This window comes from Podarcis tiliguerta, assembly GCF_965153285.1.
Source record: "Podarcis tiliguerta genome assembly, chromosome: 1".
NCBI classification, from domain to species: Eukaryota; Metazoa; Chordata; class Lepidosauria; order Squamata; family Lacertidae; genus Podarcis; species Podarcis tiliguerta.
Genome location: NC_139534.1, coordinates 119,939,413 through 119,964,939, shown reverse-complemented (window position 1 = coordinate 119,964,939; position 25,527 = coordinate 119,939,413). Strand labels below are relative to the sequence as shown.

Here is a 25,527-nt window from a genome sequence, read left to right as displayed (position 1 = left end):
TGGTCAATCCAATGGGTAGATCACTGCCAGTTTATTTATAGTGGGAGTAGATCACAGTCTCTTGGAAATTGGACACCCCAGGCCTAGTGCATTGAAGGCTGAAGGTAGAACGTGGCCATGAGAATTAGTACCCACTGATGATATTATCCTCCGTGAATTTGTCCCAAGTTGACGGCCATCGCTTCATCTTGGTGGAACAGATTCCATAGTTTGAATAATATCTTCTGTGTAAACAAACGGGCTGGTTCCTTGGCTATGGGCTTCTTGTTTCACAGAAATCTAGTCCTTGTCCCTTGACTTCTAGGTTGTGGCACTTCTCTGAAAAAAGTCAATATATTCATGTACCGTATATTGATATTCCCCCCAGAAAGTTTCTCCATATCACCACCACCATGACGATAAGAGATTTGATTTCAGCATGGAGCATAATGTGTCTGGGAAACCTGCCTGTGGAGATGCATGGTGCCTCCCTCCATATATTTATTTCATAAAATTTATATACACCGCTTGAGCATGAAGCTCATGCTATTGTCATGATTTTAAGCCATGCTTCACTGGCAGTGGCCACTACTTGATTGAGAACCCAGTACTGGGACACCAGTTGTAGCAGACAGGTAACTGGGTGGGGTGGAAATGGGGGTGGGAAGAGGCAGAGAAGATGGATAGGTGGAGAAGGAGGACTGGACCCCATCATGGCTGTTGCAAATGTGGCAGGAAACAAAATGTTCACTGCAGCATCTATAGAAAACCACTTCATGCCTTATGTTTTTGAATGGCTTTTCCTAGCTTCAGTCAATCTCAGTGCCAATTGTGGGGCACCCACAGTGGGCGTGTTTGAGCACCCAGCACAGCTCCATCATTTCCAAAGCTAGCCAGACATTTGGTGGGAAAATGCCCAATTTCTGGCCACCCCCAGCGAGAACCTTTAAAAACAAATTACGGTGTTTCAATATCCTATAGCAACTTTCAGAACCACAATTTTAGTATGAGACATCGTCCTCATCGAGCCTTTCGGAAGTGGCAGAAGAAGAAAATGGTTCTTATCAGATCAGAAATGTGTTACAATAATGTTCATGCCTCGTGTTTTGCCTGTCGTTTGTTTTTATCAGTTTCGACATTAAGCTGGCCTGCAACCTTAGGCTGCATTTACACTCCACAGTTTGTTGTGAGTTTCCATTGCCAGTTTTTAATCCGTGTTCACATGCTGGATGAACTACATTATCCTGTAGTTTGTTGTAAGATACTAGTGTTGGATGTATTGCTTCTCAAAACAGCCTCACTCAATTGGAGTCCTTAAGCCACCTGTTTCTGGCCAGGTGTGAACAACTTTGCCTAGGGGCAACCCAGTCAGATGGATGACATATAAATAAATAAATTTGTATACTGCCCTATACAAATGCAGGTCTCAGGGCGGTTCTCAACATAAAATGACAATATGAAAACACAAAATTAATACAGTGGTACCTCAGGTTAAGTACTTAAATCGTTCCGGAGGTCCGTTCTTAACCTGAAACTGTTCTTAACCTGAAGCACCACTTTAGTCAATGGGGCCTCCCGCTGCCAGAGCACGATTTCTGTTCTCATCCTGAAGCAAAGTTCTTAACCCGAGGTACTATTTCTGGGTTAGCGGAGTCTGTAACCTGAAGCATATGTAACCTGAAGTGTATGTAACCCGAGGTACCACTGTAATAAAAACAAAAAACAACCCAATTGTCCCTGCCCCCTTCCCAACACATTTTAAAAGGGCATTGGATTTAACCAAAGGCCTGGTTAAAGAGGAACGTTTTTGCCTGGTGCCTAAAAATATATAATGAAGGCACCAGGAGAATCTCCCTGGGGAGATCATTCCACAGATGGGGAGCCACGGCAGAAAAGGCCCATTCTCATGTTGCCACTCTCCAGACCTCTCGTCGAGGAGGCAAACGAAGGAGGGCCTCAGAAGATGATCTCAGGGTGCAGGCAGGTTCATATGGAGAGAGGCAGTCCTTGAGGTACAGTGGTACCTCGGGTTACATACGCTTCAGGTTACAGACTCCGCTAACCCAGAAATAGTACCTCAGGTCAAGAACTTTGCTTCAGGATGAGAACAGAAACTGGGTGGCGGCAGCAGGAGGCCCATTAGCTAAAGTGGTGCTTCAGGTTAAGAACTGTTTCAGGTTAAGAACAGACCTCCGGAACGAATGAAGTATTTAACCCGAGGCACCACTGTATTACAGTCCTGAGCCATTTAAGGCTTTATGTCAAAGACAGCACTTTAAATTGGGCCCTATATTATTATAGGGTAAAGACATCCCTGTAGAAGAAGAAGAGTTTGGATTTGATATCCCACTTTATCACTACCCGAAGGAGTCTCAAAGCGGCTAACATTCTCCTTTCCCTTCCTCCCCCACAACAAACACTCTGTGAGGTGAGTGAGGCTGAGAGACTTCAGAGAAGTGTGACTGGCCCAAGGTCACCCAGCAACTGCATGTGGAGGAGCGGGGAAGCGAACCCGGTTCACCAGATTATGAGTCCACCGCTCTTAATCACTAGACCACACTGACTCTAGGAAACAACTTCACTGTACGGCGGTAATGGGAACACATCCCTACAGTGAAAAGCAGGATATAAATACCACCCCTCTAAAATACATGCAAGACATAATATGAACTATGAAACAGCCCTGGTGCTTTCCAAAGGATAGGGGTGGGTGTGTAAATAATCTGAGCCAACGTGGTCCAAGTTTGGATGGGGAACAATATGAATTACAAGATGAGCTCTCATTATTCAAACTCACACCCAGCTGTATTTTAGGCCTTCTAAATCAGCAAAAGCTAAATTATTGCACTGACATCTCTGGGCCGGCTGCCAAAGGAAACTTTCAAAAACGAAAGTTCAGCTGATGCCCAGACAAATAATAATCTGGTTAGGGTTAAATCCATTCTGTTTCAAGCAAGAAAACAAACAGGGGGGGAAATGTGGGAAATGTTCCATGCAGACATGCCTGAAGTCAGGCATTCAAGCAGACACAGCATCAAAAAATACACACTTAAGGTGGCAACAGAACCATCACACATCGCCATGCAAACCAACAAGTAAATAGAGTGCAGTGACTGTGACAGAGGAGAGAGATGTGCTGATGTTTCTTTTCTATACCTGCATCCAGAAAACAAGGAAGTCTGTTGAGTCTGTTGTCTTCGGCTGTCACCAGTGACACAAGTTTTCCAATTAAATACAGTGGTACCTCGAGTTACAAACGCCTCAGGTTACAAACTCTGCTAACCCGGAAGTGTTACCTCGAGTTGAGAACTTTGCCCCAGGATGAGAACGAAAATCTTGTGCCAGCGGCAGCAAGAGGCCCCATTAGCAAAAGCATGCTTCTAGTTAAGAACAGTTTCAGGTTAAGAACGGACCTCCAGAATGAATTAAGTTTGTAACAAGAGGTACCACTCTAGTTCAAAAGATCTTCATCTTTCCCCACACTCCATTACAAGGTGGGTGGGGGAACCCTGTAGGCAAGGAAATGTTGTGCTGTTGTTCTTGTTGTTTTACTACTATTATTATTACAGTGGTACCTCAGGTTAAGAACTTAATTCGTTCTGGAGGTCTGTTCTTAACCTGAAACTGTTCTTAACCTGAAGCACCACTTTAGCTAATGGGGCCTCCTGCTGCCGCTGCGCCGCCCCAGCCCGATTTCTGTTCTCATCCTGAAGCAAAGTTCTTAACCAGAGGTAATATTTCTGGGTTAGCGGAGTCTGTAACCTGAAGCATATGTAACCTGGAGCGTATGTAACCCACGGTACCACTGTATTAGGATAGTATTTATAATCCACCCTTTACCAAGAGGTACTGAGGGTGAATATATACAGTCTCTAAACCAAATTGAACATTAAGGTTAAAACAGCATAGAACAAAAATACAGACTTCAGTTACAGATAGAGCCAGCAGCAGAATTGTATTCTATTTATTTGTAAAAGTGTTTATATACCACTACAGTGGTACCTCAGGTTACATATGCTTCAGGTTACATACAATTCAGGTTACAGACTCTGCTAACCCAGAAATATTACTTTGCTTCAGGATGAGAACAGAAATCGTGCTCCGGCGGCACGGCAGCAGCGGGAGGCCCCATTAGCTAAAGTGGTGCTTCAGGTTAAGAACAGTTTCAGGTTAAGAACGGACCTCCGGAACAAATTAAGTACTTAACCTGAGGTACCACTGTACTTTCTTTGATCTGTCTGTCATCTTGCAACATCCACTAGACCACAAGTTCTAGTGTTAAAGGAAGGAAAACCCTTCTGTATCAGGGACTGGACATCGGAGGAGGAATGGTGGAGACCGCCTCCCACTTCTCTTGGACCTTCCTGGGAACAGAAGGACACTACAGTCATACCTCATGTTACCTTTGCTTTATGATACTTTTTTCAGGTTGCGTCCTTCGGCGACCCGAAAGTACTGGAAAGGGTCACTTCCGGGTTTTGCTGCTTGCGCATACGCACAAAATGACGTCATGCGCAGAAGCGGCGAATCGCAACCCGCGCGTGCGCAGACACCCCCGTGCAGGTTGCGTTCTGCTCATGTTGCAAACGGGCCTCTGGAATGGATCCCGTTCGCAACCAGAGATACCACTGTATAGATTTAGAACAGTGGTTTGCAGAAGGTCATCATTCAGAGGCTACAAAGTGGAGAAGCTAAGAAATATTGGGAGATTGGCAGGAGGAGAAAGAAGCACCAGGGGAGAGACAGCTGACAGTCGTGACTTTAGAAAGCATTCCTGACCGACCAGCACCAGACGGGCATTGAGAGTAGGAGCACAGAATTGTTGAATTGTTTCTTTAAATGTAAAGGTTCATCATTGTTTCACCCGATGTGTATATCTTTAAGGGGCCAGAGCTAAATAACGAGATCCAGCTTTACAGCTGTGAAACATAGCAGGTGCTGCTGAGTTGCATTGATTAAGCTGTGTCAGGAATTGGGTGTAGTATATAAGGAGCAGCACCTAGCTCTGCCATTACCCTGGGGGATGGGTTGGTGGTTGGGTCTGGTTTGGTTGTTGATGTATTTAGTGTATAAGGAGTTTTTGTTTTTCCTTATTAAAACCTTGTTTAAGTTATTTTTGAGTCCCTTTTTAATGCATGGTCTCCCCAGCAAGCTCTCTGCAGCGCTACCATACTGCAAAAAGCCAACAGAAAGCACAGATCAGCCAATGCAGGAATGATGTAGAATAGTAGAGACGGGGGGGTGGGACTTTACTTGGAGCAACGCCACTATCAAAGAGGCAACATCCTATGTCCCTCTCTGTGAATAGTGACTAAAATACCATGGTAAGAGCTTCTTGTTTTTTCGTTACTGGCAGCCTGCCATGAGGGAGGGAGGGAGGAGGATCAGACAGCCATGCAGAATTTTACAAACTCCTATCACGTCAGCTTCTTCCTTGCCTAACTAAAAAGTCCCGATCTGTAACTTTACCTTGCAGGGAAGCTTCTCCATCCCATTGATCGTTGTGGTTGGGTAGTAAATTAAAATAACAGTAACAGTAGTAATAAAGGATGGGGAAAGGTTTCTAAGTGGTTTGTGATGTAATAACCAATTGTTATGAAAGAGCTCTCCCACCGGTTATCTTGACTGACATCGCAAGTCCTGGCGTCAATCAAACACACACGACAGCACCGGATTTCCCTCATTCAAGAACCCCAGACAGTGTTGCCTTCTTTTGCAAATTGTCAAAAACCGTCGGCATGGGGTACCATGGGGAGAAACAGATAGGCCACCACTAAGCTAAACAGATTATCTTTCCTCTGGGATAAGGCTTTGGCGTGTTAGAAAACTGCCAACAAGTGTGCCGAAAACCAAACAAAGCATGCTGTGCAGCGTTGTTCTGCCTTAAAACACCATCTGCCATCTTCTAAGTGCACGGCAGAAACGTATCATTATGACACTCAGCTTCTACAACAAATCTATAAAGCCAAGAACACAACAACAAACAAAAAGAATGGTGCGTTATTTTGTTTGATCTGCATCCATTTAAGTCCTCTGGACTTGGTGGTACCTACCCAAAGGGTCCTCAAAGGACCTAGCAGGAGAAATCTCATTATACAGTGGTACCTCTGGTTATGTACTTAATTCGTTCCGGAGGTCCGTTCTTAACCTGAAACTGTTCTTTACCTGAAGAAGCACCACTTTAGCTACTGGGGCCTCCCGCTGCTGCTGCGCCGCCACCACGATTTCTGTTCTCATCCTGAAGCAAAGTTCTTAACCTGAAGTACTATTTCTGGGTTAGCGGAGTCTGTAACCTGAAGCGTATGTAACCTGAGGTACCACTGTATTTGAGAGGAAAGGGACAGTGGCATTGCTTCTGCTCCACACAATTCTACACTATGGTCGTAAGGCTAGTGGCATAGCGTGGGTTGCCAGTGCCCTGGGCTGCGCAGAGGGAGGGGGGAGGGAAGGAAACGGAGTACGCATGCACATTCAACTGCCTAACGGCATCCATGTCACCCAGGAGATCCCAGCTGCAAAGATAAGAAAAGAGTTGTTCCGCTGTCTGGAGAAGTCACTTCTTGCTTCGCATGGAGAAGCCATTTTCAATGGAGCCCAGCGACGGAAGCCACAGCTGTATTGAGGCAGCACTCCGCTGTCTGGAGAAGTCACTTCTTGCTTCGCATGGAGAAGCCATTTTCAATGGAGCCCAGCGACGGAAGCCACAGCTGTATTGAGGCAGCACTAGGTGTTGAAATTTTGCAGCCCCTAACAATTTTGCACATGGGGCAACTGCCCCTGTGGCCCCCTCTCACACTACACAACTGCACAAGGCCCTTCAGCATACAAGTGCCCTCTCCGGACTAAAGACTGTGTACCAGTACACACTCAAGCGTTTCCTCCTGAGAAATTTCAATGGGGCCAAAATGTGTAGCACGCATGATGCCCTCCAATATGTACTGATGTTCCACAGTCGTTTACCCCCCTCCCCATTCCACCTCTAACTAATCGCAAGCCCAGCAGCCCAATCCTAGTCTTGGTTACATGGAGGTAATGTTCCACTGCGTTCGATGTAGCTGCTTACCAAATAAGTCTGCACAGAATACGCATACATACTCTGAAGTAAGTCCACCCTGTTCGGTGGGGTTTACTCCCTAGTAAGTGTGTTTTGGGTGGCAGCCTTAATGCACCCAGTCTTGTAATATGCAAGGCCTATTGAAGCAGCGCTGCACAGTGCTCAAAGCATAGCTCCCCTTCCCCCCACAGCCATATGAACACTCGATAGCCTTTTGAATTTGAACTCAAGCGTCAGCTAGCATTTCTAGGTGAGAAGTAATTACATGCAATTATGTAAGCAGCAAACCCTGCGTAAAAAGTCTTGCTCTCAGAAACACACAGTGTTGGTTTATTAAACCCTCGTTCAACGGCCAGAGGCAGAAGCCGACAACCACGACTGGCCCAAGACATTTTGCCGCATGAGGCAAAACAGAAGATGCCATCCCACTGCCTCCTTCTCCTTCTCCACCACCTACAGGCAGCCCAGGACAGAGAGGAGCAGGCAGGGGCGGGGTGGGGGACAGAGGTGGCGGCAGCGGAGGATGAGGCAAGCAGCACTGAAATATACTCGGAGTTGAGAGTGGATTTCATGCTCTTTATTCAGCTCATAGTGGTGAGGAGGAATGGAAGTTCCCCCAGAATGTCTGCCTTATATACATTATTTACACAATGGGCCCCACGTGATTGGCTAACTCCGGGATTCTCCTGTAGGCCAATCAGGTTGCGGATTGCCTTCCACCTGGAGCTGGATTGGGTGTCTCCTGTGGACCAATCAGACTGCTGCATTCTGAATCCTATTGTTCTAGGACCAATCAGACTGCTGCCTTTTGGATCCTATTCAACTCAGTACATAACAAGCACACTCCTGTTCTTCCCAGCTGCCGCCTGAGGCAACTGCCTCACCAAGCCTGATGGATGGGCTGGCCCTGTTGACAACAGTAAGTTCTTGTGAGCCACATCAGGGCAGATTTCACATGCATTTTTATCAGGCTGATTGTGAGTGGTGATTTGCATGTGTGAAGGATGCTCCAATTTTTTACTGCAAATAGAACTTTCACCTCACCTGATTCCAGACCCTCCAAGTGTCCCTATTTTCCACGGATGTCCCCGATTTACAGAGGCCGTCCCAGTTTCTGATTTGATCCCAGAATGCCCCACGTTTCCTTAGGATGTCCCTATTTTCATTGGAGAAATGTTGGAGGGTATGGAGTTATCCGACACACACACACACACACACACACACACACACACACACACCCCTCCCCCAGAGGATTGAAGGCAATCCTGTATAGGGAAGTTTTACAAAAATGTTTCATGTTTTATTATGTTTCTATATATGTTGAAAGCTGCCCAGATTGGCTGGGCCAACCCAGTAAGATGTGTGGGGTATAAACAGTAAAATTATCATTTTGGAATGGGATGTCCCTATTTTCATCGGAGAAATGTTGGAGGGTATGTGACTCCATGGTTAAAGCTTTCACGTCTGACCAAGACTCATTAAGGTTGCATATACACCCTACATTTAAAGTGCATTACTTCCCCCAAAGAATCATGGGAACTGTAGTTTACCCCTCACAAAACTACAGTTCCCAGAACCCTTAACAAACCACCATTCCAAGGATTCTACAACACAAGTGCTTCAAACGCATGATGTGTAGGCAGCTATAGTGGAATGATAAGAGACTGAGCAAAACTTGCACATGCATGAACAAGCTGAGAGTGAATCTAGGAAATTGAATCTAGTGAATCTAGGAAATTGTCCGGACTGCCTTGAAACTACCCTTTACCTTGGAAATGTCTAGGGCGCTCAGTTACCCAATGCCATAAAAAGAGGAAATGTGTCATTTAAAAGCAGGAGGGCAAAAGAGGACACAGATTTGCATAACATTTGCATGTTACAATGCATAGATACAATTTTAGAAATGATGACTGTAATTGAAACAGAAATGGAATATGTCTCAATCAGGGCCTGTTTGTGAGCTTCCCACAGACATCTGGTTGGCCACTGTCAAAACAGGTTGCTGGCCTGGACAGGCCATTGGCCTGATCCTGCAGGGCTTTTCTTATGTGAGATAGCCCTGATCTGGTGATCTGCATGTCTCCCCATTCCACTGCCCGGGTGCTAATGGTTGATGGGCAACTTCAGGGCCCCTGTTCTTCCTTCTTCAAGTCCTTTATCTTTAAATAAAGGACTTGGAGTGGGCAGGCCTTCAAATAAAGGACTTTTTCAAATGGTGGGTTGTCCTTTGTGAAGTACGAGACCCTATAAATGTCATTAATGCTCAATTACTCCCGTTCCTGTGTTCCTGTGGCCTGTTGAGGAACCTCGATGGACTTCTGGCCATAATCTTGGAGACTTAACTAGTGAAACACACTGGCTCAATCCTAGTCTCACATTGACTTGGCAAATCCAAAAAAGCGTTTACGCTCACAGAGGTCAGAAAGGGGTGGGTGGGGCGGGATTGCAAATTAACTGCAAGATGTTGCAAACGCAAATGACATTAAACAAATGCAAAGGGAAAGAATATTAAAAGGCATGCATAAGGGAAATCCCGAACTAATTCATCTGTTTGCTCAGTGCAATTTTATTTGGGTATAAAAATGAAATAGGGTATAAATATTGTGTGCTCTCTTTACTTAACTTGTGAGAGATGGTTTGACATGGAGGATGGTTAGGGTTATGCTAAATTATAGGGTTGCTATATGTCAGGAACTTCCCGGACATAGACGGAATACTGCAGTCGGAGGCAGTGTCTGGGCTGAAATCGTTTTTTGCTATTTTCCTTAAAAATAGCAGGAAAACTACTTCTTTTTTGCAATTTAGCCATAAAAGCTCATTACTTTGTGCTAAAAACACACACAACACCCCACTCCCCACCAAAAAACCCCTCAACAACTTTGGCACAAAAAAAGGGTCAACAACTTTTATGTCCAGATTTTCACTTTTTGAAATATGACAAGCCTACTATATTAGCATTCATAAAGTGAGAGTAACTCAGCCATGAAATGTTTTTAAAAGATCAACATGTATTTACAGCAGGAATTCATCTATGCAAATACAGCTAGGAAAGACATTAGGTACCTCCTCTGTAGAATCACACTTAATTTTGTTGTGGTGGTTGTTGTTGTTGTTGTATACCGCCCTTCATCCGCAGATCTCAGGGCAGTTCACAACATTAAAATACAATATAATGCAACACTGGGGAACCTTTGGACTACAATTCCCATCATATATGATCATTTGGCTAGAGTCCTGGAGGGCTAAAGGTTCCCCAGCCCTGAATTAAAGTGATGATTACATCTAAAGAGAAGTGATTGATTTTCTCCACAAAGCACCTCACAAACATGCCACAGCCAGCCACTGAGGATTAGATTTGATCATAATTTAAGTTGTTGTTGTTATTTTATTGTTATTCTATTTATTTATATCCCAATTTTCCCTCTGACAGGAGGCTGCACTAGGCCATTTACTGCTCTGCTAGGCAGGGTTTCACAAATGCAATGACGGAAAAATAGGTTGCGTTTGATGCCATTCCTGTCACAGAGCAGGCCTTCAAATGGGCTCTCACCATATCTACCAAACACCTTGATGGCAAAATTCAGGACACAATCTTCCAGGATGCCATCTTCCCGTTTGTTCTTGTGAGAGAATGGCGGCCATTTTGGATGCTGTGATCTTGTGCAATTTGGGACCATAATTTCCCCCTGGAAAAAGTACTTTTTCAGATACAGCACCCTAAAGCATGCATTTTGGGGTGCCACATGAGATCACAGGGCCCCCCCAAAAAAGTGCTTTTGGGGGAGGAAATCACTGCATAAATTCATGTGAAATCACAGCACCCACTGCTCTCTCATGAGAAAAAACAGGACGTCCCAGTTTTTACAGGACACTTGGTATTCAGTTAGATTATAGCTTAAGTTCTTGTCCCTGCTTTGTCTGGTTTTCTGGGATATCAAGAAGGATCATTGCCTCCAGAAAGGGGTCCCCTGAAGTCATCATGCCAGCCATCTGAGGTAACTCTCTGTACCAATGATTCATTAGGGTATGTTAATGAAAAAATCCAAGGGCTCCCTTGGACAAAAACAAAGACACCAACCAGGATAACTTGGAGCAAAACAGCAGCCTGTAGGCTTGGCCTTTATTGATCTGTTGCAACAGGGTGCTCCCCTCACTTGCAGGAGAGAGGAAGGACCCAGAAAAATGGTGTGCAAGGCCTTATAAAGACTTTTGAAATTGCCACCCTGTAGATCAAGACCAACCCCAGAAACATCATACATACATCACAGAAGGGGTGTAACCCAAGACCACCCCTCAGATACATCACACCTACATCACAGAAAAGAGGGGTTGAGGGAGGAGTTGTGGTGGCAACCTGAGTGTCCTGTCACCTGGCTGGTTCCTCCTTTCCCCCTCCCCATGAGTACTTTCCAGGTGACAGAGGGGAGTTTGCAGTTTCCTGCCCCCAGAGGGAAGAGCTGATCATTGTCCTTTGTTCCAGTCCATGCTGAATCCACTCCCATATGGAAGTTCTTTGTGATCTTGATTGTCTTCTGTCTAGGAGCATCAGGGTTGGCATAGCAACTGGGCAGGGCTCCTGTGTATGTGCTGGTATGCTCAAGGGATTATGGCTGGCCTGTATCAAACCTTCCCCATTTTGTAGTCCTTCCTTCATGGAGTAAAATAAAAGTGGAACAGTGCAAATCTGATGTATGGTTGATTTTCTATGAATTTATAACACAAGTGTAGCGTATGTAGTGTGTGAGTGTGAGTGTGTGTGAAGTTTGTACAAACTGAATAATTGGGGGGGGGGGGGTTCCTGCGACAGGTAGGAGTAGCCAACCTGGTGACTTTCAGATATTTTGGACTACAACCCCCATCAGCACCGGTCAGCCTGCCAATGGACAAGGATGATTGGAACTATAGTCTATAACATTGGCTACCCTGCACTAGGGCTTCAACTGTATGGTTGTTGGTGGCTGGACAGTAACAACAACAAAAAGCAATTTGGGAATGGACCAGGCACATCTACTCCTCAGGAAGGGTCATTGTCAAGGCTGAGCCAAAGGCAGCGGTCTAAAATAAGCCAGGAATCTTCAGTCAGACCAAAGAAACCAAACAGGCATTGGAGAGGAGGGTAAAACAGGAATCATGGCCAGGAAGCAATCCGGACCAAGGTCAGATGTCGGAACCAAAGGACAAACCCAGAATACACACAAGATCACACCAAAAGCTCAGGTAGAGGTTTTGCCTCAGGAAACTGGAAGCCCTCACAATCCTTTCTGTCCACAAAGGCCCACTGGATGGCTGAGGGCAGGCTAGGTTACCAGTGTACTTCACTGCCTAGACCAGGGCTAAGGAAGCTGTGGCCCTCCAGCTATTGCGGGACTCCAGCTTCCATCAACCCCAACCATCATGGCCAATGCTCAGGGTATGATGGGAGTTGTAGTCCAGCAGCAGCTGGGGACTGCAACTAAGGCTAGGTCCATTCTTAAGGATACATACGTAACTGGAACAACTGCAACAAGCTCTTTGGGTCAGGGCCTACCCTCTTGTATTCTGTGGCGATTCAAGCATGATTTGATGGTATTAGTGGTTTTGTGTGTGTGTGTGTGTATATATACACACACACACACACACACACACACATACAGTGGTACCTCGGGTTAAGTACTTAATTCGTTCCGGAGGTCCGTACTTAACCTGAAACTGTTCTTAACCTGAAGCACCACTTTAGCTAATGGGGCCTCCTGCTGCTGCCACTCTGCCAGAGCACAATTTCTGTTCTTATCCTGAAGCAAAGTTCTTAACCTGAAGCACTATTTCTCGGTTAGCGGAGTCTGTAACCTGAAGCGTATGCAACCCGAGGTACCACTGTATAATGTTAATCATGTAGGGTAAAAGGGAGAAAGTTCTTTGACACACCAGACTCTGCAAAATTATAATAAATAAATAAGCGAGCGTGCATTGCAGTGTGCGAGGAAGGAGATGATTAGCAACCGCAAAGATGGTAAACAACACCCTGCCAGCTTAAGATGTGTTACGTTAAGCTGCAGCCCAGGGAGGTACTCTGAGTTTTATTCTTAGCATTAATACACCGTTCTATGAGCAGGGAGCTGCTTAGTGAACCTCCAGAGAGGTTGCAAAATAAAGAAATCACTGGAGAACTCGTGCAATAGATTGATACTCTTTATTCTTAATTAATAAAATAGATGAAACAGGAAACATTCAAAGCTTTGACTGGAGAAGTGTGTTTTATTGGTCAGATAACTGATCAAGTGCTTGGCTTAGGCGGGGGATGCTCCCCTTGAAAGAGCCCCTTCAGAGTCTGGGAGTGGATCCTGGAATCCACCTCTGTTGCTTTAGCCCAGGTGACCTCAGGGGTTTTGGAGTGCCTTTTACCAGCTTCAGCTGGTTTGGCAGCTACGGCTGTTTCTGGAGTGGGGGAGCCGGACCACCCTCACCCATCCTCTGGCAACCTCCAGGTTGAATTGCTGCCATGGACTTAAGGGTACCCAAGAAACTGCAGCTGGTGCTCCTACAAAATCGCCTTTACCCCACAATTCGATTGGCAGAATTGGCATTAATGCAATTAGTGCCCCATAATACCCGCTCAGCATTTGTAAGAATGCAGTCATTTAGTTGGAACTCCCTGCCTGTTGAGATCAAGCAGGTGCCTACACAGTCCTCTTTTTAGCACCTGTGTAGACAAGCCTACCCAGATGCTACCCAGAAGTGGGAAAGATTTTAATCTGTTTTAGTATTTTAACTTTTGTATGTTTTAAAGTAGGGTTGTGATTTTCTCTCTCTCAGTTTTAATGTTTTACCTTTTGTAAACGGCTTTGAAGGGATATTTTTTCTTTCTTTCTTTCTTTTACAATCAAGGGGTGTATAATTTTTTATTACATACATACATACATTTGTTGTTGTTGTTTAGTCATTTAGTCGTGTCCGACTCTTCGTGACCTCATGGACCAGAGCACGCCAGGCACTCCTGTCTTCCACTGCCTCCCGCAGTTTGGTCAAACTCATGCTGGTAGCTTCGAGAACACTGTCCAACCATCTCGTACTCTGTCGTCCCCTTCTCCTTGTGCCCTCCATCTTTCCCAACATCAGGGTCTTTTCCAGGGAGTCTTCTCTTCTCATAAGGTGGCCAAAGTCTTGGAGCCTCAGCTTCAGGATCTGTCCTTCCAGTGAGCACTCAGGGCTGATTTCCTGAAGAATGGAGAGGTTTGATCTTCTTGACATACATACATACATACATACATACATACATACATACATACTATTGGGAGGGCCATTCCACATGATGTCAGAATAAAGCCTATAGTGTGGCAGTGGACTGGGAATGGCCACATCGGTCCTAAAGGATCTTCACTGGGTCCCAGTACGTTTCCGAGCACAAGTTCAAAGTGTTGGTGCTGACCTTTAAAGCCCTAAATGGCCTCCGCCCAGTATGCCTGAAGGAGCACATCTACCCCCATCATTCAGCCCGGATGCTGAGGTCCAGCTCCAAGGCCTTCTGGCAGTTCCCTCCCTGCGAGAAGTGAGGTTACAGGGTACCAGGCAGAGGGCCATCTCAGTAGTGACACCCACCCTGTGGAACGCCCTCCAATCAGATGTCAAGGAAATAAACAGCTATCTGACTTTTAGAAGACATCTGAAGACAGCCCTGTTTTTAATATTTGATGTTTTATTCTGTTTTTATATTCTGCTGGAAGCCGCCCAGAGTGGCTGAGGAAACCCAGCCAGATGGGCGGTGTTAAGTTGTGGGTGAACATATCAGACGACACAGCGATTCTTCAAACAGCTCTTGTTTATTCACAGGCCAGAACAGAACTGAACTGAAGGGTTCAGTCAGCCTGCTTATATAGAGCTCCACTACAATGTAAATGTAACAATTTTCTAAAACTATCCAATCACTGAACGTCAGTTTCGATCCCTTATTTGCATAACTATCTACAGTATCCCCCTGCTGGCCCAGGGTGAGAACTTCAGTACATAGCAGGCGGGGTGTAAATATTATTACAGTGGTACCTCTGGTTACATACTAAATTCGTTCCGGAGGTCCGTTCTTAACCTGAAACTGTTCTTAACCTGAAGCACCACTTTAGCTAATGGGGCCTCCTGCTGCTGCTGCGCCGCCGGAGCACGATTTCTGTTCTCATCCTGAAGCAAAGTTCTTAACCCGAACTACTATTTCTGGGTTAGCGGAGTCTGTAACCTGAAGCATCTGTAACCTGAAGTGTATGTAACCTGAAGCGTATGTAACCCGAGGTACCACTGTATTATTACTGCACTTTGTAACTCCTGTTATATATCATGCAGGTATATATTCTCTATTGGCCTTTTCGCACCTGATGAAAACATTCTTCTTTCAACAAGGTTTCTAAGTGGAGACTTTTATCCCAGCTGATATAATAATAATAATAATAATAATAATAATAATAATAATAATATCTTTATTGTCATTGCCCCCTTCGGGGACAACGAAATTACTTGGCTGCTCCATAAAAACACTAATTAAAAGAAATATAGTAAAATACATAAAACACCAATTAAAAAAATATAGTAAAATACAGCAAAGGAGATTTGATGACTTTCAAAGTCCGGGCTTCCCATTCAGGGCCGAGATCGCTCTGGAGAAGAAGCTGTTCTTAAGACGGCTTGTTCTTGTCTTCATCGTCCTGTATCTCCGTCCAGACGGCAAGAGCTCGAAGAGACAGTGACCAGGATGCGATGGATCTTTTACTATGTCCAGTGCCTTCCTATGGCACCTTGTGGCGTAAATCCGCTCTAAGGTGGAGAGTGGGCAGCCAACAATGCTCTCTGCTGCCTTCACAACCCTGTGCAACCCCATCCTGTCCTGGGTAGTACAGCTTCCGTACCACACACATAAGCCATAAGTAAGCACGCTCTCAATGGCACAGTGATAGAAGGCAAGCAGCAGTTTCTGCGGAAGATGGTTTTTCCTTAGTATTCTCAAAAAATACAGTCTCTGCTGCGCCTTCTTCACAAGCCCCCTTGTGTTGACACTCCAGGACAGATCCTCTTGTAACTCAATGCCCAAAAATCTGAACGTTGTTACCCTCTCCACACAGATCCCATCAATCAAAAGTGGCTGGACATTGCTCTTCTGTCTCCTAAAGTCCACCACAAGTTCCTTTGTCTTCCTTGTATTTATGAGCAAGTTGTTAGCTCTGCACCACTCTGTCAGCCGCTCCACCTCATCTCTATAATCCATTTCACCCTCCCTTTCAGAGATGAGCCCAATCACGGTTGTGTCATCTGCAAATTTGACAACCCTATTACTAGGGTGAGTAGCGACACAATCGTACGTGTAAAGAATATAAAGGAGCGGACTGAGTACGCATCCCTGTGGTGTTCCTATGTTAGTCTTAAGCATATTAGAGGTATAAGGGCCCAACCGAACCCTCTGGGGGCGGTCTGACAAAAAGTCCAATATCCACCCACAAAGTGATAACGGAAGCCCCAGATCTTCCAGTTTAGACATCAGACGTTGTGGTAGAATGGTATTAAATGCCGAGCTAAAATCTAAAAAAAGCAGTCTGGCATAACCCCCCCGCTGCTCCAAATGTGCAAGGACAGCATGGAGGGCAATCGCCACAGCGTCCTCTGTCGATCTTTTTGTTTTATAAGCAAATTGGAATGTGTCCAGTCCCTCTGGTAGGCAGGCAATGACATAATTTCGTACCAGCTTTTCAAAGCACTTCATGATTATAGGTGTGAGTGCTACTGGACGAAAATCGTTCAGATCTTCCGGGTTAGGTTTTTTTGCTATTGGAACGATAATAGAGGACTTTAGGCAGGATGGAACAATACCCTGGGCTAGGGATTGATTTAAAATCCTAGTGAAAACTCCTGCCAGTTGATCTGCACAGTCTCTCAATACCCTTCCAGCTACCCCATCTGGCCCTGTGGCCTTCCTTGGGTTGATTCCCTTCAACACCTTCCTCATCTCTTCTTTTTCCACAGAGACTACTACATTCCTTTGTACTGATGATGGTAATGGTGGTGATGATGGCAAAGCCTTCACAGGGAGTGGTGGTGGTGTTGGTAAAGCCTCAGCAGGTGTTGCTGCAGATGTTACTTCAAAACGGGCAAAAAAGGCATTCAAATCCTCAGCGAGGGATGCCCCTCCCTCGTCTGCCAGGGAGTCCTTGGATTTATACCCTGTTAATTCTTGTACACCTTGCCACACCTGCCTGGTGTTGTTACTTTGTAGATGATTCTCCAGCCGCTGTCTATATGCCTCCTTTGCTACACGGATACCTCTCTTTAGATCGGCTCTAGCTGAGCTGTACAGCGACTTATATCTGTATTGGATTTGAATTGATTTGTCATACATGTGTTCATGTTTCTCCTTCCATTCGTAGGTTAATGCCTCTTATTGAAACAGGCTGTTGGGCGCTGACCGCTTTTAATGAAAGGGCTGGTGCCCTGCTGTTTTTACTGTAAGTATCTTTATGTTTCTAATAGATATTATATATATTCTCTTAATTCTATACTGTTTAATTTCTTTTTAATCATTGCTTCCCTCCCAAACGCTTTTAGCTTTTCCTATTATATATGTAAGCTGCCTTGATTTGATGTCAGAGAACAGGGCAAGGGTATAAATAATTATTATAATTATAATAAGAATAACATACACTCCACCACGTCAAGGCGAAAAACCTGGACACTCATTTTCTAGGGCACACTCCCATGTGAGTCACATGATGTGGGTGGAGTTGTGGCCCCCCCAAAGCACAGTGCTCTCACAGTGCCCAAAAACACACGTTTTGGGGCGCCACGAGAGATCGCTGCCCCACAAAAAGTGCATCTTTTGGGGTGAGTTTACGGTGTGAGATCATGTGAGATTGTGGTGCTCAAAACTACATGTTTTTGGGTGCCATGCTCTTACACAGAAAAGTTGGATGTCCCGCGACAAATGAGGGGCATGTGGTGCGCATGTACGTGTGTGTTTGTGTGTGTGTATTGTAAATTGCTGTATTGCAAATTGCTTTGAGTTGTCTCACAGGGCGGGATTCGTAAATGAAATAAATAACACAGTGGTACCTCTGGTTACGAACTTAATTCGTTCCGGAGGTCCGTTCTTAACCTGAAACTTAATCTGAGCTACCATTTTAGCTAATGGGGCCCTCCCACTGCCGCCGTGCCACCGGTGCGCGATTTCTGTTCTCATCCTGAGGTAGTTTTTAACCCGAGGTACTACTTCTGGGTTAGCGGAGTCTGTAACCCAAACATAGCTGTCAACCATCCCTTATTTGGCGGGAAACTCCCTTATCCCAGCACCGTTTTCCGCTGCTGTCCCGGATTGATGATGTCCCTTAAATTTCACAGGTTTCATGCTTGCCCGGCTCGGGAGGGAAGCAGCGGCTCAAGGTCCTCCGCCTCAAGAGAGAGCGCACGCACGAGCTGCCGCGTCTCCATCTCTCCCTTTTCCCCCTCAGGGGCGCATCGTGAGGAGACGGGTGGCAACGGGCATCCCCGCCAACCAGTGCAGCATCTTAATGTAGTGATTTCCCCCTCTGCATCCCTTTCATAACCCTATTTTTATAATTTGTCCATCCATAGTTCAATTTTTTACTACAAGTTTTCTGTCAATCCTACCAATATATGTAACTCTTTACAATAGCTTTTCAAATAAATTACAGTGGTGCCTCGCAAAACGAAAAGACTCCGTTCTGCGAGTCTCTTCGTCTAGCGGTTTTTTCGTCTTGCGAAGCAACCCTATTAGCGGATTAGCGCTATTAGCGGTTTAGCGGCTATTAGCGGCTATTAAAGGCTTAAGGGATTAGCGGATTAGCTGCTAAAAGGCTATTAGCAGCTTAGTGCCTTAGAAAAAGGAGGTGGGGAGCGGGGGGAAAAATCGCAGGTACTTGCCAGACATTTTCATCTTGCGAAGCAAGCCCATAGGAAATTCGTTTTGCGAAGCACCTCCAAAACGGAAAACCCTTTCGTCTAGCGGGTTTTCCGTCTTGCGAGGCATTCGTCTTGCAGGGCACCACTGTATAAACTTTCCCCATTCTTTATTAAAGAGGTCCTCTTCCTGGTTTCTAATTCTGCCTGTAAGCTTTGCCATCTTGACGTCGTTCATCAGTTTTGTCTGCCCCTCTTCTTTGGTCGGAGTTTTAGACCCTTAGGATCATCTAGTCCAACCCCCTGCAAAACACAGTCAGTGGCAGCAAAAGCAGCATGGCTCCATCAGTGGCGGATTTCTGGATAAGCTAAGCCAAAAGCCCTTATTTTGGCTGCTGATCCCTTATTTTTGAGGCTGCTGGTCCCTTATTTTCAAATCTGTAAGTTGATAGCTATGAACCCAAAGTGTTTGTAACCTGAGGTGTTTGTAACCCAAGGTAGCAGTTTAAAGCCAAACAATAAAGCTGCTTACAAGAAAACGTATTCACTGAAAGTGGAAAATGGGAAGGGTTGCATTAAACAGCGACATCACAAGGAGTGTTGTCAGAAGCCTTGAAACTGTGGCAGGAGAGGGAATACTAACAGCATGGCTGGAGGGATGTTGCTGGGACTAAGATGAAACTGTCCAACTCCCTTGTTATTTTTTCGCTATTGCCAGGAAGTGCCATGTTGTTTAATGTTGTTATATTTACAGTACTGAAATATTGGGGGGGGGGTTTCTTACATGTCGCTATATGTATTTGCTACTGGTACACTGGTACCTCGGTTTTCAAACGTCTCCGTTGTCGAACATTTTGGTTTTCGAATGCCGTTAAACCCAGAAATAAATGCTTCAGTTTTTGAACACACCTCAGAAGTCGAACACACCACGCAGCTTCCGTATTGAGTTTTCTGTACTGAGTTTTCTGTTTTCAGTTTTCGAACGTTTCGGAACTCGAACGGTCTTCCGGAACGGATTACGTCCGTGAAATATACTCGGAGTCGAGTGTGGATTTCATGCTCTTTATTCAGCTCATAGTAGTGGGGAATGAAAGTTCCCCCAAAATATCTGCTTTATATACATTATTTACACAATGGGCTGCACGTGATTGGCTAATTCCGGGATTCTCCCGTGGGCCAATCAGGTTGCGGATTCACTTCCACCTGGAGCTGGATTGGGTGGCTCCTGCGAACCAATCGTTCTGCTGCATTGTTCTAGGACCAATCAGACTGCTGCATTTTGGATCCTATTGTTCTAGGACCAATCAGACTGCTGCCCTTTTGATCCTATTCAACTCAGTACAGTCCGAAAACCGAGGTACCACCATACGTGGTTTCATTTCGTTACCATGCAGGAGCTCTTGCGATGGTTGGTATCAAGATATATTCCTTTATCCTTCGTTGCAAGGAGCCTTCAGCAAAATTCTTTTTTTGTGGAAAGACGGCAGAGAAATAAAACGATGGTTGAAATTGTACTGAAAGTTAAACAAGCAAACAAAATACCTAGAGGCAGCTAAAGACAACTGGAAGCTTTTAGGTGCCTTTAAAAGCTGCAGAATCACCTTTGCATTAAAAGCAATAAATATTTGAATGATCAAATCACCCAGGGCATTTTCTGGCTAAATTGTCTTGCACAGAATTAAAACAGCATTGCAAAGGTGGGAGCCAACACCCTGACAGCTTCAGATATGTCACTCTCAGCTGCAGTGCAGTCATGTGCCCCCATTTTATTCCAAGTGTAATATTTATACACTGTTCCATGAATAGGAAGCTGGCCTGGCCAAAAGATGAAATTAATTGGATAAGTGGCACCAGACTGGGCAGTCCAAAAATAATGATTTACATCTATTTCAGGAAAGGCATATCCACTATACTAAGGGAGCGGAATTTATCTTGGTACGACACATCATCTACAATCACCCAGACACTTCAGGAGGACTGCTCTCAAAACGGGTCCTTCAAATTGTTGCTGAATTTCACTGCTCTTTTTTTTAAAAAAAAAATTATTGGTCAGCATTTATTCTTGATTTTATAGGCATTGTTTTCAATGGTGGAGGCTGACATGATTTCAAGAACACGCACACACAAGGACGTGTGTGTGTTTATGAGATGTATAGAAACCACAAGCCACAGCGCCCGGGTGCCTCGGAGTCTGCTTAAAAATAAACAAATATCCATGGCCTCCACTGTTTGATGGGAAAAAATAGATGTGCTTGTTTGGCATAATGTGACCAAGGGATTCAGAAGAGGGTAACAGCCCGGACTCCTCAGTTAGGTGTATGGTGACCAAGGGTGTTAGAAAACAGTGGGGGTTTTTTATTGTGAACATTTCTCCAGGTATGCCCATTTTTGTGTGCCATTTTGCCTCATATACACATATTTGCAGGAAACCTTCCCAATAAATATATTGATATATTTATCCATTAGAGAGTTCATATATATATATATATATATATATACACACACACACACACACACACACACACACATTGATATATATATATTTATTGATATATATATACATATACAGTGGTACCTTGGGTTACATACGCTTCAGGTTACAGACTCCGCTAACCCAGAAAGAGTGCTTCAGGTTAAGAACTTTGCTTCAGGATGAGAACAGAAATCATGCTCCAGCGGCGCAGCAGCAGCAGGAGGCCCCATTAGCTAAAGTGGTGCTTCAGGTTAAGAACAGTTTCAGGTTAAGAAAGGACCTCTAGAATGAATTAAGTAATTAACCTGAGGTACCACTATATATTGTTTTAAAATAGATACATTTATGCCAGGAAAGCAAACAAACAAACAAACAAACAAGCAATCAAATAAACAAACTATAAATTGACAAACAGACAATAGCAATACATGAAACAACACAATTCTTGTAACATCAATGATGTGAACGATTGTAAAACTTGCAAGACAAGAAATTAAAAATGACTTCCAATTAGTCTCGCTGTACTTTATCTGTTGATTATCTTATACCACACAGTTACATACCATTAGAGAGTTCTGTACTGCCCTTTGGGGGGGATGGTCATAGGGCAGTTTACCCCCCAAAAATGGTACTGTAAAAAGATAAACACATAATAAGCAAAACGATTGCAATAATTCTCACAAGTAACATAATTCGAACACAGTAAAAATGACTGAGGAACAGTTCCCAGGATCCTTTGCTGCAAGTCATGTGCTTCAGAGTTCCTTTAAATGGATGTTGTGTACACAGCCAGGGTCAGAGCCAAAAGCGACATTCAGGATCAGATTGAAGCCTATCATTCCACAGGAACAACAAAACTCTAAACCTCTGGCAAAGGACGCAGGCTTGGGAATAAGGCTGCTGGAGTGATGAATGCAGTCGTGTGTAAGTTCATACATCTCAGTTAGATCAAAGTGCATACATCTCAGATTCATGCATCTCCGTTAGATCAAAGGAACCAGCAATTAATTCACTTTAACTCTGGTCCCAGCCTACTTTCTGGGCTCATTACGGCATGTGTACATCTTTCAGCTCCTTCCCCAAACTGCAGAGCAGCCACCAGTTTTTCACCTGGACAGTACAGGCATTAGGGGTCTGTGTTTAATGCCTGGGGAAACTTTTGTGCTGCGCATCCAGAATCCAGACTGCTGAGGGGGAAGATTTAGGGTTCCCAGAGTGGTTTAACATTCAATCTCTCTTCACACAGAATTGCAGGTCTGTGAGGGGAACAGGGGTCTCCTAACAACTCTACAGCTCCTGCCCAGTTCTCTTTGGGAGAACCCATGATCGTTTAACTTGGTATCATAGTGCTTTAAATGTATGGCCTGTGACTTTCTTGTTCCAGCAGGTATTTAAAGGAAGAAGAAGAAGAAGAAGAAGAAGAAGAAGAAGAAGAAGAGGAGGAGGAGGAGGAGGAGGAAGAGGAGGAGTTTGGATTTGTTATCCCGCCTTTCACTCCCCTTCAGGAGTCTCAAAGCGGCTAACAATCTCCTTTCCCTTCCTCTCCCACAACAAACACTCTGTGAGGTGAGTGGGGCTGAGAAACTTCAGAGAAGTGTGACTGGCCCAAGGTCACCCAGCAGCTGCGTGTGGAGGAGCGGAGACGCGAACCTGGTTCCCCAGATTACGAGACTACCGCTCTTAACCACTACACCACACTGGCTTGACCTTATAAGTTTGATATCATAAGGTCAAACTCATAAGTTTGACCTTATGATATCTTTTTTATTGTTTTGCTGTCTCATATTTTCTGTCAGTTGTTTTTATGTACACCCCTTAGAAATGTGAATAATTAAGCAGTATGAAAATGCCTCAAATACCTTAAAAAGTTTTTCTTTTTCTTTTGTAAGACTGGGCAAAGCTGGATCCAAAATGTGGCAACCTTATCCCAAATTGCTGATCTAAGGGACACAGGGTGCAAGTTGGATAAATGAATGAAATGCAATGAAAGGGGGCTTTGAAAATGCGATTCTCTGTAATTTGAGCAAGTCTTGTTTTTGTAAAGTCCTTTTAAATGCATCAGGTTATGTTTTATTAACATTTTCAGCCCCTGCCTTCCTCCACCTCTGATAAAAGGGATATTCACAGTGCACTTACACAACAGCGGTGCTCCTTTCAATAAAGCTGTTCAGGCGAACCAGTCCACAGTGAAAATACGATAGCAAAAAGAAGAAGAAGAACTCAGCCCAAGCTTTAATGAGCTGGGAGACAGGCAGATTCATTTGGGAGCATTCAATCAATAACATTATCAAACAAAGGCAATTTGCATTCTCTTCTTTAAAAACAACAACCATCAAAGATAAATGCCAAACCATATTAAAACGGCGAGGTAGTGAGTTAAAAAATAAACACAAATTGCATAAAAGAGCACCAAATGTAGATACTACGCAACAACGCTAAAGACCTTGCCTTATTCTGAGGGGATCTGCAGGCCCAGCAAAATTGTGAAGGAGAGATGGAGTGGCCCTCCAGATATTCTTGGACTTCAACTCCTATCAGCCCCCGCCAGCGTAGTCCGTGGTCAGGGATGGTGGGAGTTGGAGTGCCACAATGCCTGGTGGGGCACAGTCTCTTCATCTCTCCTCTATAGCAATGGGAAGCAGCTGGTTCAGGCAGAAGATTCCAGAAGAACCATTCTTCTGTTTTCAGTTTCCATCTCTGTGTGTCTTTTTTTAAAAAAAAGAACAGTCCAGAGGAGAAAGCATCCGCCATTTTGACTTCTTTGTTTTTCTCAGGTTTTAAAATATCTAAGGAGGACATGTGCAGTTTTTTAAAAAATATTTTCATTCTCTAAGGCGTCAGGAGAGCAATCAACCACACAGCATCAGTGAAATTCACTCTTTATTTAAGGAAGCGGGGTCTGCTCAGGAGACCAGGCCTAGTGAGCACAACACCCTGGTAGATATTGCCTCTTTGAGGCAGTTGTAGGGACTTAAGGTCACCACCTTCCCAGAGTCACCTAAGTCCCCTCCTCTCCCAGGTCCTTCCCAAACAATCTGAGACTCCATCAACGTGTATGTCTCTGCTCCACACTTTTCATACCTTTTCTGGTTCTGGGAAACGAGGGGGAGAGGAGCTGGTCACAGCAGGATGGGGAGACACCATGGCTTCTTCACCAGCCTGACTCATCTCTGCCTTTTGGCCCCCCTCCTCCCCAACCTCTGATTCTGGGCTTCTCCCCTTGCCTTCCTCCTCTTCTCCCCATGACCACTCATTGTGGTCCCACCACCAGTCCCCTGGCTCTGAGCCTTCTCCCCTTGGTGGTTCCCCAGTTGGTTCCTCCCACCATTCCTCTGCATCCAACCAGTCCATGACAGTAAATGAAACCATATATCCTAAAGACACCAGTCTCCACTGACCTTCATTCCAAGGAAGCCGAACCCCTGGAGGCTCTCAGGGACTGGGGTTACTAACAAGAATATGTGTCCTGTAGCTTCTTGAGAAATACAGTGTGCTGGTCCTGTGGGTTACCCGAGAGGCGAGGTCCAAGTCCGGTCCGTGGTCAAAGGTGCAACATGGAGGCAGTCCGTAGAAGCTGAAGCTGGGTGCAGGGCAGGGAGTTGGCTGAAGTCAGGGACAGGCTTGCAAGCAGGGAGCCAGGGCGGGTCAGGAGCTCAGGCAGGTAAGCAGGACAGGGTCCAGGCAGGAACTAGCAAGCAACAACGTTGCACCCGCAACTTGGGACTGGGACTGGCCGGCTTTTATCTGCCCCGAGGCATAGGGCGGCCCCGATCCTCTGGTGACTCGCCTCTCCTGGCCTGGAGGTGAGCACTCCTCCTGCGGGAACTTAGTTCCCTCCGCCTCTCTGCCCTGAGCCTCTGCAGCTCAGGAGAGGCTGGAGGGTTACCGGACCCAGAGGCAACCTCAGCTTCCTCTGACAGGGCTGAGAGTGGAGCACCTGCAGGCAATGGGTCCTCCATCACCTCAGGAGCCAGAGCAGACTCAGCTGATGCCTGCACCTGAGGATCCAGCACAGGTGAGGACCCTTCAGGCTCATGCCCCAGCCCCGGCTCAGCTGGTTCTGGAGGTGGGGACTCCTGTGCAGGCTGGGATCCCTCAGGTTCAGCTTCCGAGTCCGAATCCCAGGCCATCACATACTGTTCTGTGATGCGTTTCCCAT

The 25,527-nt window shown here is 45.2% G+C and overlaps 1 protein-coding gene across 2 annotated transcripts in view; it reads left to right on the top strand.

Annotated features, from left to right (window-relative positions):
• Window positions 1-25,527, top strand: part of LOC310677028 (uncharacterized protein) — a gene marked incomplete at its 5' end in the record, with an annotated part of 49,223 nt that overhangs the window by 11,665 nt on the left and 12,031 nt on the right. Inside the window, 2 exons of one of the 2 annotated variants that reach the window (XM_083439322.1) lie at window positions 17,410-17,487; window positions 20,789-21,357. The exons of the other annotated variant lie outside the window; for it this stretch is intronic. Of the gene's footprint in view, window positions 1-17,409; window positions 17,488-20,788; window positions 21,358-25,527 lie in introns of those variants that run through there. 2 annotated transcript variants of the gene reach the window in all.